This window comes from Xiphophorus hellerii, chromosome 1 (assembly GCF_003331165.1).
Source record: "Xiphophorus hellerii strain 12219 chromosome 1, Xiphophorus_hellerii-4.1, whole genome shotgun sequence".
NCBI classification, from domain to species: domain Eukaryota; kingdom Metazoa; phylum Chordata; class Actinopteri; order Cyprinodontiformes; family Poeciliidae; genus Xiphophorus; species Xiphophorus hellerii.
The window spans coordinates 6103227-6115810 of record NC_045672.1 but is presented as its reverse complement, the minus strand read 5'-3'; the positions used below and the strand labels follow the sequence as shown (position 1 = coordinate 6115810).

General features: G+C 46.7%; 1 protein-coding gene across 1 annotated transcript in view; it reads right to left on the bottom strand.

Annotated features, from left to right (window-relative positions):
- The window catches only part of LOC116721371 (tumor necrosis factor receptor superfamily member 14-like), a 1133408-nt gene that overhangs the window by 892475 nt on the left and 228349 nt on the right, over window positions 1-12584 (bottom strand). The gene's annotated exons all lie outside the window — the stretch shown is intronic.

Below are 12584 nucleotides of genomic sequence, written 5' to 3'. Positions count from 1 at the left end.
AACGTGGAGCCTTTAAAGCCACGCAAAAAAAAAAAAATCTGTGGTTTTAAATGAAATCTGAATATTATAAAGCTGGATATTTTCTCTACAAAAACCCTGGTGCTTTGAGCGTTAGGCTTAAGTTATGATATTTTCCAGATGAAATAGTCATTAATTCTACCTAGTTATAGGTCCACAGCCATCAAGAACATGAGAAAAATTAATCAAAATTAATTAAATAAATAAAATCAACTTAACAAGCTATAATTTAAATAACATGTAACTTGTACTGAGAGTCACTACAATAAATCTGTATTTATGAGAAATTTTAGGTCACCAGTCCATTGCAAGGCAATGCAAAAACAGAGGGGACAAACACACACACACCTCAATGCAGGTCCAAGATCGTGTTATGCCTGATATGGAACAGTGACAGGTAACAATGATAAGAGTTTTTCTTTAAATAAATAGTTAAAATGAACAAGAACAAACACAGGGGCATCGAGACACAGAGGCTGCATTAACCAGAGCAGTGTACGTTGCTCTCTGTTGGCTCTTGGTACACGAAGGTGAATATGTAGGGAAGTTCCTAGGGGAAGTAGCAGAGTGGGACACTGTTGCCTTGCAGCAAGAAGATCCTGGGTTTGAAACCCAGACTGGGGCTTCTCTGCATGGAGTTTGCATCTTCACCCTGTACATAGGTGGGTTCTCTCCAGCTTCCTCTCACAGTCCAAAAACATGACTGTCTCATTCATTGGTCGCTATACATTTTCCTTAGGTAGGGGGGTGTGTGTTCTTGTGTGTGTAGGGGTATGTGGGGGTGTGTGTGCGTGTGTGTGTGTGTGTGCGTGGGTGTGTGTGTGTGTGTGTGTGGGTGGGTGTGTGTGTGTGTGTGGGGGAGGGGGGGGGGGGGGGTTTGAACAGATGCAACAGCTGGGGCAAAACCAACCGATCCATCAAAATGCAGGTCAGCAACTGCGTTTCCAACATTGATCAACACATTATTCCCAATGTGCCAACAGACCCAGGAAAGGCTCGTATTATTTCATTTCATGCAAGTTACAGTTTCTGTTCACTGTGTTTACACAGCATGCGGGGGGGTGCATGTGTGTGTGTTCATGAGCTCCACTCAAAGACTTTGTAAATACACTTCGCACGTCCCGGTGGGAAGAACACACAGCAAGCAGATTTAAGCACTGCCAGTTCTTACCTTACTTACATTTCAAATGGCTCCCACCATTTTCTCACACTTTGATTGCGAAACATTTTCAACTAAAACTTGTTATACCTTAAACTTATGATTTGCTTTTGATAACTAAAGGTGAGCACAAGAATTCAAAAAGACGCAGTTGCAACAGTTGAGACTTGAAAGGAAGAAGAAAATCTGCCACCTGACGACAAAAGTATTTTTGATTTATTCAAACGACTTTTTTGTGGATTTTTAAGTTTTAGCAGTTTGTACTTACGGAGGACGAGAACTCCATGGCGAAGCGACTGAGCGCGGTTGGATTCCACTGTCATGTTCAGCATGGTGGGATTTCCTCTGGTGATGGACATGCGGTGGTCTTGCTCGGCTTCCTGGAACATCCGCAGCAGCTGATTGGCTATGACCCCATTGAGCACGGAAATGGCAACCATCGGCAACACAAAGGACAGGAATGCATTTACCTGTTTAGGAAAGGGCAACATGTTAAAGACTGGTTGAGTTAATCTGGACAAATACTAGGTGACGTTATCATTACTCAGATAACAGTTAAGACCACAAGTTTGACATTAAATAGGACAAACCTTTTTCAGTACCAAGTCAGTAAGCATGATCAAAATAATCTATACTGGCTATAAAAGGGAGAATGGTGAGGAATATTTTACATACACTAACACATTTACATGCACTAAAAGTGCCATGCCTTTAATCAAATGCTGGAAGTTTGTTGAAAATAAGTTGGTCTTTTCAGGTCAAATTAATGTTTCGAACAGACCATGGCCCTGTGTATACAGCCAAATTAGTTGCAAAGTGGCTTAAGGACAACAAAGTTAAGGTTTTATGAATAGTCATTACAAAGCTCTGATTTCAAGCCAATAGAAAATTTCTGGGCAGAGAGCAGGAATCTGGAAGCCAGGCGGCCTACGGCGACTTATTTATTCAATTCAATTCAGTTTATTCGTATAGCGTTAATTCACAACAAATGTCTCAAGGTACTTTACAAAAAAATACTTTGCTTCAACTCAATCATACACACAGTCCAAACAGAGCAGTAAGCTATCAAAGTAGCTTAAAACATTTCTGTACAAGGAAACGCAGCAGATTGCATCGAGTCACTGACCGTTACACCAATTGTTTCAGGAGGAAAGAGTACAAATTACAGCAAACTACTTTACACTGTGAAAGGATGCCCAAAATGTTTAACACAAGTTATTTAGTTTTAAAGGCAATATTATTGAATATGAAAGAAATGTACGTCGACTTCTGACTTTAGAAGATAGCAATACAAATCAACAAAAAAAACATGTCTCTTTGTTTTAGCATTTAGCTGAATGAAAAAAAACAAATTTCTTTAAAAATTAAGAAATGTTTTTATTGGTTTGAGGAGATTAGTGCTACTTCGGTGGTGAATAACTGCATTTAAATGCATTATTATTATTATTATTATTATTATTATTATTTGTTGGGAACCGGGGTCTTGGCTCTTTGTGGGGATTTTCTGTTGCCTGCTGCTCCCCTCTTCATCCACTAGATGGAGCCTAGAGGCTGCTACACTTCGGAGGGCGTGCCCGCTGACTCAGGTAAGCGCACCTGTGATGCATCATCTAATCCTCCAGGAGTATATGAGGAGCAGGTTGCCTGAGTGTTTGCTAGTTATGGTACTCTGCGCCCCTCTGAGCTCTATGTGTTTCTCTGAAATTACTTCTAGTAATTAATCCTTGTTGCCTCTCTCTCTCAGGTGTTTCCTTGTGACTCCTTGGAAATTCCCCTGTGAAGCCCGAGTCCTGGCTTTCTGGATTTCTCCCCTCGTGACGTCGTGGATTGTTACCCACTGGTTGCCCGAGTCTCTTTTTCGCCTCAGCATATCTTCAATAAACCGTTCCTGGATTCCCAGCTGGCAATCGGTTCGCTCCTCGTTCCTCCACACCTGAACTTACCTGTCCGCCCTCCACCGCAGCCTCTAAATCGACCTGCAAAGATCTCACTCCGTCAAGATCTCACACTGGAACCCGGATCACTTCAAGGATGCCTACAAAGAGACCATACCCCGGAAACCAAGTTTCTTTATCTCAAGATCAGTCTAATTCTTCCTGAATTTCCACTTTCCGACAACCTCAAACTCACCATCTCTTTCTCACTGCTCTTCAGAATACAGACGACCCTGGTTGCCAACCCCAAGGACAAGAACTACACGATCTTATTTTTCCCTCATTGTTAAAATAAACGTATTTATCTGATCATCTGTTCTCCTGATGTTCTGTACGTGGGTAAAGAAACTAGGACCCATCATGACATCATTATTCTACAACTGTAGGTGGCATATGGGAGGCTGGAGAAGAGGTGCAAAGCAGATTAATCTTTTTCTCCAGTAAAAGTATAACTTGTGTTATTAGCATTAACATATATCAACATGCTAGTGATGGCCAAATGAAGCCTCATGAAGCAATGAAGCTTCCCGGCCCATTGCTTTGCCCAAAGGTTCGTTACTCGGTGGTTCATTTCTCACTAGTGACATCTGCTGTTCAAACTGTGACAACCTTGTCACTCAGACTGACATTTAAAAACAATTAGTAAATGCAATAGTGTCAAAGTTTTTGTCAAACTCACGTTTAGTAACAGGAGTGTCAATTAAATCCTATTTAATCTTTTTTTAGTTATTAGAATTTGTAGCCAATCCTGGTATATGTTGACCGTCAGTGGCTGTTTTCTTTTGTCATCAACTGATTGGACAATAGACATTTGTTTTAGTGTACTCAGAGTGCAGTGCTTGTTGGGGCAGACAGTATTTGAGTTTTGATTTGCCTCCTAAAAACTAAAATTCTTCAAAAGTTCTCTTTTTCTTGGATTCCTATTGGCTCTCTGATCTGATCCCTTATATTTTTACTCATCAGGCCAGAATTTTACTGTGGCACCCGAGCGGTGTACCAAATAAATAACTGCAAGGATTGTGAACAGAGTTTCAAAACAGACCAATCAAATTTACAATAATTTATTTAAAAGGTGAATAATTAAAAAAGGAGGCACAAGCAGTCCTTGAAGGCAAAGTCAATAAACAAGTCCGTAACAGACTCTTAGCTGGCCCAGGGGGGGGGGGGGGGGGGGGGGGGGGGGGGGGTCCTCTACTGCTCCCGGTCCCTGGCGAACCCCAGCCACTCCTGCTCCTACAGCCCGGCCGCCCGCTCATTGACGGCGACCAGTCAGGCGACTCGCTGCCCTCAACAGCGATCAGACGGGTGGTACTCCTTGGTGACCAGTCCGCCCGTCTCTAGTCCTCCGGTCCGCCTGCGCAGTCCTCCAACACCAACAACCAGCCCGGCTCCGTCTGCTTCTCCTCGCTGTCTCACCGTCCATGGCTTATCATCCTTCCTGGTCTGCACGCTGCTTAATTAGATGCAGAACACCTGTGCGCTGCGGTGAGGCGTCTCCCGGTGTACATGGCACGTGACCTCAAAACAACCAATCAAAAACATCCAACACAACACCCCAAAAATATAACTCAACTAAATCTAAGAAAAGTAAATAAGTTCAAAATATAACAAGCAATCCAAAACAGCAATATAAGAGACATAAATTTAAACCAAAAAAGGAAAACCAAGGCCACATTACCACACCACTCCTCCAACAGCTTTAAGTTTGTTTCTGCTGTGCAAGACTGCTATATTTTTGCAGAATAAAAAAAATAGTGGAAATTTCAAGAAGGTGAAAATTTTGGAGGTAAAGGGTTTAATTTTTATTTAAGAATCTTGTGAATGATCATCTCAAAGTATTCCCAGATGTCAGATTTTTTTCTTCTTGCTGGCTCCTTTTCAATCAAGTTTATTTGTGTAGCACATTTCAGCAACATTGAGGTTTCAAAGTGCTTCACATAATAAAAAACACAAATATAAAGTCAAAAAATATAGCATAATTAACCACTGAGAAAACCAATAAACATTACATTTTGATGAGTGCCATTGTCCAAATCATTAACACACATGAACTATAAAAGGTTCCTTTTATTTCTGCCACTGCTGAAGACAAAACCCCTGATGCGATCAAATACAATAACCAATGAAGCAGCGGCTCATCACTGTTTGAGTTACTAATGGTATTTTATTTGTATATTTTGTAGCTCTTACGGTGTGTTCACACACAAAGGCTGTAAAATAAAGGATTGTGAACCATCAGTTTGAGAGACCATCCTTTCAACCGGGACGCTACATTCAGTGTGTGATCAAGGCAGGCAGGACAAAAAAAAAAAAAAAAAAATACATTATGTTATACAATGTCAAGTTTTGATTGCATTTTTTTAAAATCCTTAATAACTTGGCCTTAGTGTTGTGGAGTTGGGTTGTTTCTGACAGCTGACAATCGTTCACTGGTGAAAGGCACCAGCCCTCCATGACCCTGGTAAAGATTAGCAGAGTGAAGAAAATAAAAAAGCAATTTCAATTTTAGAGGGCGCCTGCTTCAGGTTTGATCTGCAGTTTTTAGCAGTTGTAGGAGAGGTGGGTTGGTTATTAGCAGATTATTTCTCTGAAATAAAGACTGATGTCAAATACAACTTATACATCAGTAATGTTTAATATATTTGACTTTGCTAAGTGTTCAGTACCAGATATCAGTTCAGAATAAAATCACCTGCCGATATCAGACCAGGACAGAGTGAAGAAGAATAACAACTTTGGATGGTGCATTTCTGACAATGTACGTATGCTTCCTTTTCATGCAATTTAAGAAAATATTTTCAAGAGAACACTTTTTTTTTTTTTTAAAGGGACATTTTCAAAAAAAAATTAAAAAGTTGTTTAGCCATTTTATGTGAGAGATTATGGACAAAGAGCTGGTCTCTAATCTTAAAAACAACCTGCACTACAGAAGGTTGAGTTTTTTGCATGGGTTGCCATGACAACAAGACCCAATAAATATGAAATGTTTTCATTAAATCTGACATTGCATTGTTAAGCCACTAATTCAGCTCTGAAGCAAGGACCCCATGAGACTGATTCATAGATGTTGCAAGCTGTCCTATATGTAAAAAAAATTTAAATAAAACTGACTTAGAAGTTGGAATGTTATACTTTTCACTCCATAACTAGCACCTGTTGTCCAGGATTACATCATTACTAACTTCATTAGCCCTGATAAGTGACCAGGTGGTCGGAAATTCAGAAATCTTTTACTGATCAGTGAACTGGGAGAAAGGGAACAGAAGAGATAACAGAAAAGGCTGAAGGATGTGGTTGAAAAATGTATCACAATATAAAATACAAAATATACTGCCAGTCTGGTGGCATCACTTTATGTCTTTTATCCACAGTTATTACTCCACGAATTTGTTGTTTATTTTTAAGCAGCTACGAGGCACGGTGGTGAAACATAAAAATGCTGCTGCGCAAGGTACTCAATAGGTTGTTGCTAGGTAACCACAGAGTGACTGAGTTCATTGACACCACCAGCCTAGCTCAGCTCGCTGTGAGAGGCTGAGCAGACAAAGCCTTTCCACTGCCTACATCCCCCAGAATGCCATGTGGTTCAGGATTGTAATGTATGGATGTTGGTCATATCTCCATCTCAATATATATTGTTAGTGATTTATTGTCCAGCCCTAGTTGAATGTGTTCAAAATGTTGGTGTATCGTGGAGAACAACAACAAAATACATTAAAGATTGAGGTTGTAGTGAGTCAAAGTGAGAAAAAGCTGAAAGGCGTTGCTGCTGATGGATACTAACAAAGGGCATGTGCAAAGGAGATTAGCGAAAGCCAAGAAAGAAAAAGGACAAGAAGGGGAGGGAATGAGGAGGTGAAGCCAGACAGGAGTTATGGCAGCTACGATGAAGCTGGCTGTCTGATTAAAATGTGTACAGATGTGTCAAGTGGTAATTAGATTAGGCATCTGCGTAATCAATGCACCTGTAATAGAACTTCCCATCATTCCTTCCCGACAGCATTCCCTTAAATACGTGACTCAGGCGCACGCTCAGACGGACTGATGGTGTTTTTCAAGGGGATAATCACGGATAAAAAATGTTAATGGCCTTAATGAACAAGGTGGCTGACTTCAGAAGTTTTCCTTTCCTCCTGGGCTCTGATGACTGATTGAAGCTGATATGAGAAGAGGGGGACCTGCAAGGTGAGCTCTGGCTTCTCTGTGAGTGCCAAATTCCAGCTGAGTGGGAAGAAAATCGCAAAAAAGCAGCCAAGAAAGCTGATAGATGTGGATAATTAGGAATGAAGTGGAAGGAAACTGAGATATTAGACCGATTTAATGGGTGGAGGATGAAACAGCAAGCAGCGAAAATTAGTGGGGTTTTTTTAGATTTTACATTCATTAAAAGAAAAAAGTCAATGGAAGGTCAAAAAGATTTGAAATGAACCACTACTGGTCCCATTAAGACTTGAATGTCACTGTCACTGAGTGCCAGCAGACATCTGGGAGTCATAAACACCGATTACTTTATGGGTTCAGGAACCATTGGTCTGATCTGTCACTACAGATTTATAAGGAACTGGTTGTGGGTCATCATGTCTTCTGTTGGTCTCCAACAATAGCTGCATTTCCACTGACCGTAAACATGTGGAATTACAAAAATAAAACACAACAATTTTGAAAAAACTCACAAGTTTTTGTGCTAGGATGAGGCGGTTCTTTTGGCCCTATCGAAATGATTGTCTTTTGCAAAACTGCGATGGAAACATTTTCCACAGCACGAGCCACATGATCAACATGCGTGATTTTAGTTGCATTTCTTATTTACTTGAAAAAACGCAATTGTGAAATTGCATTTTGTAGACTTTAGTGGAATAGCAGTAAAGTTTTGTGCACATTGGTAATGCAAACTATTGCTTAAGGAGAAGGAAACAGTTGTCTTCTACTTAATAAAACACTTTGTATTTAATTATTGTTCTTTTGAAACAAGAAATAGACATAATTAGAATAACCAATGAAGAACAGATGTGGAAAACAAGGCAGAATTAAATGGAAACAACTAAGGAACACCAAAAGAATCTGAGAAGGATGCCGGCGGAACAGCAGTCTTGGAGGACACCGGCGGCGTAGCAGAAACCTAGGAGGATGCCGGCGGCAGAGTAGAAACCTTGGGGGACACTGGCAGCAGAACAAGTACCTTGGTGGACACTGGAGGTAGAGACGGAATCTTGGGGATGTGTCCCATCCTGGCTGACCTCCTGAGCCTTGTCGGAGACCAACGGGCCTCACTATGTAGTACTGAAGGTCAGCCGGGAGACCAAAGGTACTCGCTAAGAAGCCCTGAAGGTCAGCCGGGAGACCAAAGGTACTCGCTAAGAAGCCCTGAAGGTCAGCCGGGAGACCAAAGGTACTCGCTAAGAAGCCCTGAAGGTCAGCCGGGAGACCAAAGGTACTCGCTAAGAAGCCATGAAGGTCAGCCAGGAGACCAACGGTACTCGCTAGGAAGACCTGAAGGTCAGCCAGGAGACCAACAGGATTCGCTAAGAAGCCCTGAAGGTCAGCCAGGACACCAACGGGACTTGCTATGAAGCCCTGAAGGTCAGCCAGGAGACCAACGGGATTCGCTAGGAAGCCCTGGAGGTCAGCCAGGAGACCAACGGGACCCGCAAGGAAGCCCTGTAGGTCAGCCAGGAGACCAACGGTACTCGCTAGGAAGCCCTGAAGGTCAGCCAGGAGACCAAAGGTACTCGCTAAGAAGCCCTGAAGGTCAGCCGGGAGACCAAAGGTACTCGCTAAGAAGCCATGAAGGTCAGCCAGGAGACCAACGGTACTCGCTAGGAAGACCTGAAGGTCAGCCAGGACACCAACGGGTCTCGCTATGAAGCCCTGAAGGTCAGCCAGGAGACCAACAGGACTCGCTAAGAAGCCCTGAAGGTCAGCCAGGACACCAACAGGACTCGCTAAGAAGCCCTGAAGGTCAGCCAGGACACCAACGGGTCTCGCTATGAAGCCCTGAAGGTCAGCCAGGAGACCAACGGGATTCGCTAGGAAGCCCTGGAGGTCAGCCAGGAGACCAACGGGACCCGCAAGGAAGCCCTGTAGGTCAGCCAGGAGACCAACGGTACTCGCTAGGAAGCCCTGAAGGTCAGCCAGGAGACCAACGGGACTTGCCACGAATCCCTGAAAGGTCAGCCAGGAGACCAACGGGACTTGCTAGGAAGCCCTAAAGGTCAGCCAGGAGACCAACTGGACTCGCTAGGAAGCCCTGCAGGTCAGCCAGGAGACTAACGGGACTCGCTAGGAATCCATGGAGGTCAGCCAGGAGACCAACGGGACTCGCTAGAAAGCCCTGGAGGTCAGCCAGGACACCAACGGCACTCGCTAGGAAGCCCTGAAGGTCAGCCAGGAGACCAACGGTACTCGCTAGGAAGCCCCGAAGGTCAGCCAGGAGACCAACGGGACTCGCTATGTAGCCCTGAAGGTCAGAAAGGAGACCAATGGGACTCGCTATGTAGCCCTGAAGGTCAGCCAGGAGACCAACGGGACTCGCTATGAAGCCCTGAAGGTCAGCCAGAAAACCAACGGGACTCGCTAGGAAGTCCTGAAGTTCAGCCCGGAGACCAAAGAGCCTCGCCATGAAGCCCTGGAGGTCAGCCAGGAGAAAAATTGGACTCGCTATGAAGCCCTGGAGGTCAGCCAGGAGACCAACCGGCCTCGCTAGGAAGCCCTGCCTCTCCTTCAAGCAGTAAGCTCTTACACTAAAGGCAGAATTAAATGGAAACAACTAAGGAACACCAAAAGAATCTGAGGAAGGTGCTGGAGAAACAGCAGCCTTGGAGGACACCGACGACGGAGCAGAAACCTAGGAGGATGGCAGCGGCAGAGTAGAAACCTTGGGGGACACTGGCAGCGGAGCAAGAAACCTTGGTGGACGTATTTAGGCTGAGCAGGAACCTTGGGGGATGCTGGCAGCGGAGCAATTACCTTGGTAGACACTGGAGGCAGAGAGGGAACCTCGGGGATGTGTCCCATCCTGGCTGCCCTCCTGAGACTTGTCGGAGACCAACGGGCCTCACTATGAAGTACTAGAGGTCAGCCAGGAGACCTATGGAACTCGCCACTAAGCCCTGAAGGTCAGCCAGGAGACTAACGGGACTCGCTAGGAAGCCCTGAAGGTCAGCCAGGAGACCTACGGAACTCGCCACTAAGCCCTGAAGGTCAGCCAGGAGACTAACGGGACTCGCTAGGAAGCCCTGAAGGTCAGCCAGGAGACCAACGGTACTTGCTAGGAAGCCCTGAAGGTCAGCCAGGAGACAAACTGGACTCGCTAGAAAGCCCTGAAGGTCAGCCAGGAGACCGACGGGACTCACTAGGAAGCCCTGAAGGTCAGCCAGGAGACCAACAGGACTCGCTAGGAAGCCCTGGAGGTCAGCAAGGAGACCAATGGGACTCGCTAGGAATCCCTGGAGGCCAGCCCGGAAACCAAAGAGCTTCGCTATGAAGCCCTGGAGGTCAGCCAGGATACCGACAGGACTCGCTATGAGTCTCTGAAGGTCCTAAGAGGATGCCAGCGGCAGAGTGGAAACCTTGGGGGACACTGGCAGCGGAGCATGTACCTTGGGGTACGCTGGGAGTGGAGCAAGAAACCGTGGTGGACGCTGGAGGCAGAGTGGGAACCTTGGGGGAGGCTGGCAATGGAGGAAGTAACTTGGTGGACGCTGGAGGCAGAGCGGGAACCTTGGGTGATGCTGGCAGCGGAGCACGTACCTTGGTGGACGCTGGAGGCAGAGCGGGAACCTTGGGGGACGCTGGTAGAAGGGCAAGTACCTTGGTGGACGCTGGAGGCGGAGCGGGAACCTTGGGGGATGCTGGCAGCGGAGCAAGTACCTTGGTAGATGCTGGAGGAAGAGCGGGAACCTTGGGGATGTGTCCCATCCTGGCTGCCCTCCTGAGCCTTGTCGGAGACCAAAGGGCCTCACTATGAAGTCCTAGAGGTCAGCCAGGAGACATACGGAACTCGCTAGGAAGCCTTGAAGGTCAGCCAGGAGACCAACAGGACTCGATAGGAAGCCCTGAAGGTCAGCCAGGAGACCAACTGAACTCGCTAGGAAGCCCTGAAAGTCAGCCAGGAGACCAACTGGACTCACTAGGAAGCCATGACGGTCAGCCAGGAGACCAACAGGACTCGCTAGGATGCCCTGAAGGTCAGCCAGGAGACCAACTGGACTCGCTAGGAAGCCCTGAAAGTCAGCCAGGAGACCAACAGTACTCACTAGGAAGCCCTGATGGTCAGCCAGGAGACCAACGGGACTCGCTATGAAGCCCAGAAGGTCAGCCAGGAGACCAACGGTTCTCGCTAGGAAGCCCTGAAGGTCAGCCAGGAGACCAACAGGACTCGCTAGGAATCCCTGGAGGCCAGCCCGGAAACCAAAGAGCTTCGCTATGAAGCCCTGGAGGTCAGCCAGGAGACCGACAGGACTTGCTATGAGTCTCTGAAGATCCTAAGATGATGCCAGCGGCAGAGTAGAAACCTTGGGGGACACTGGAAGTGGAGCAAGTACCTTAGGGTACACTGGGAGTGGAGCAAGAAACCGTGGTGGACGCTGGAGGCAGAGTGGGAACCTTGGGGGACGCTGGCAATGGAGGAAGTACCTTGGTGGATGCTGGAGGCAGAGCAGGAACATTGGGGGATGCTGGCAGCGGAGAACGTACCTTGATGGACGCTGGAGGCAGAGCGGGAACCTTGGGTGATGCTGGTAGCGGAGCACGTACCTTGGTGGACGCTGGAGGCAGAGCGGGAACCTTGGGGGACGCTGGTAGAAGGGCAAGTACCTTGGTGGACGCTGGAGGAAGAGCGGGAACCTTGGGGATGTGTCCCATCCTGGCTGCCCTCCTGAGCCTTGTCGGAGACCAACGGGCCTCAGTATGAAGTCCTAGAGGTCAGCCAGGAGACCTACGGAACTCGCCACGAAGCCCTGAAGGTCAGCCAGGAGACTAACGGGACTCGCTAGGAAGCCCTGAAGGTCAGCCAGGAGACTAACGGGACTCGCTAGGAAGCCTTGAAGGTCAGCCAGGAGACCAACTGGACTCGCTAGGAAGCCCTGAAGGTCAGCCAGGAGACCAACTGGACTCGCTAGGAAGCCCTGAAGGTCAGCCAGGAGACCGACGGTACTCACAAGGAAGCCCAGAAGGTCAGCCAGGAGACCAACGGGACTCGCAATGAAGCCCAGAAGGTCAGCCAGGAGACCAATGGGTACTCGCTAGGAAGCCCTGAAGGTCAGCCAGGAGACCAACTGCACTCACTAGGAAGCCCTGAAAGTCAGCCAGGAGACCAACGGGATTCGCTAGTAATCCCTGGAGGTCAGCCAGGAGACCAATGGGACTCGCTAGGAATCCCTGGAGGCCAGCCCGGAAACCAAAGAGCTTCGCTATGAAGCCCTGGAGTTCAGCCAGGAGACCGACAGGACTCGCTATAAGTCTCGGAAGGTCCT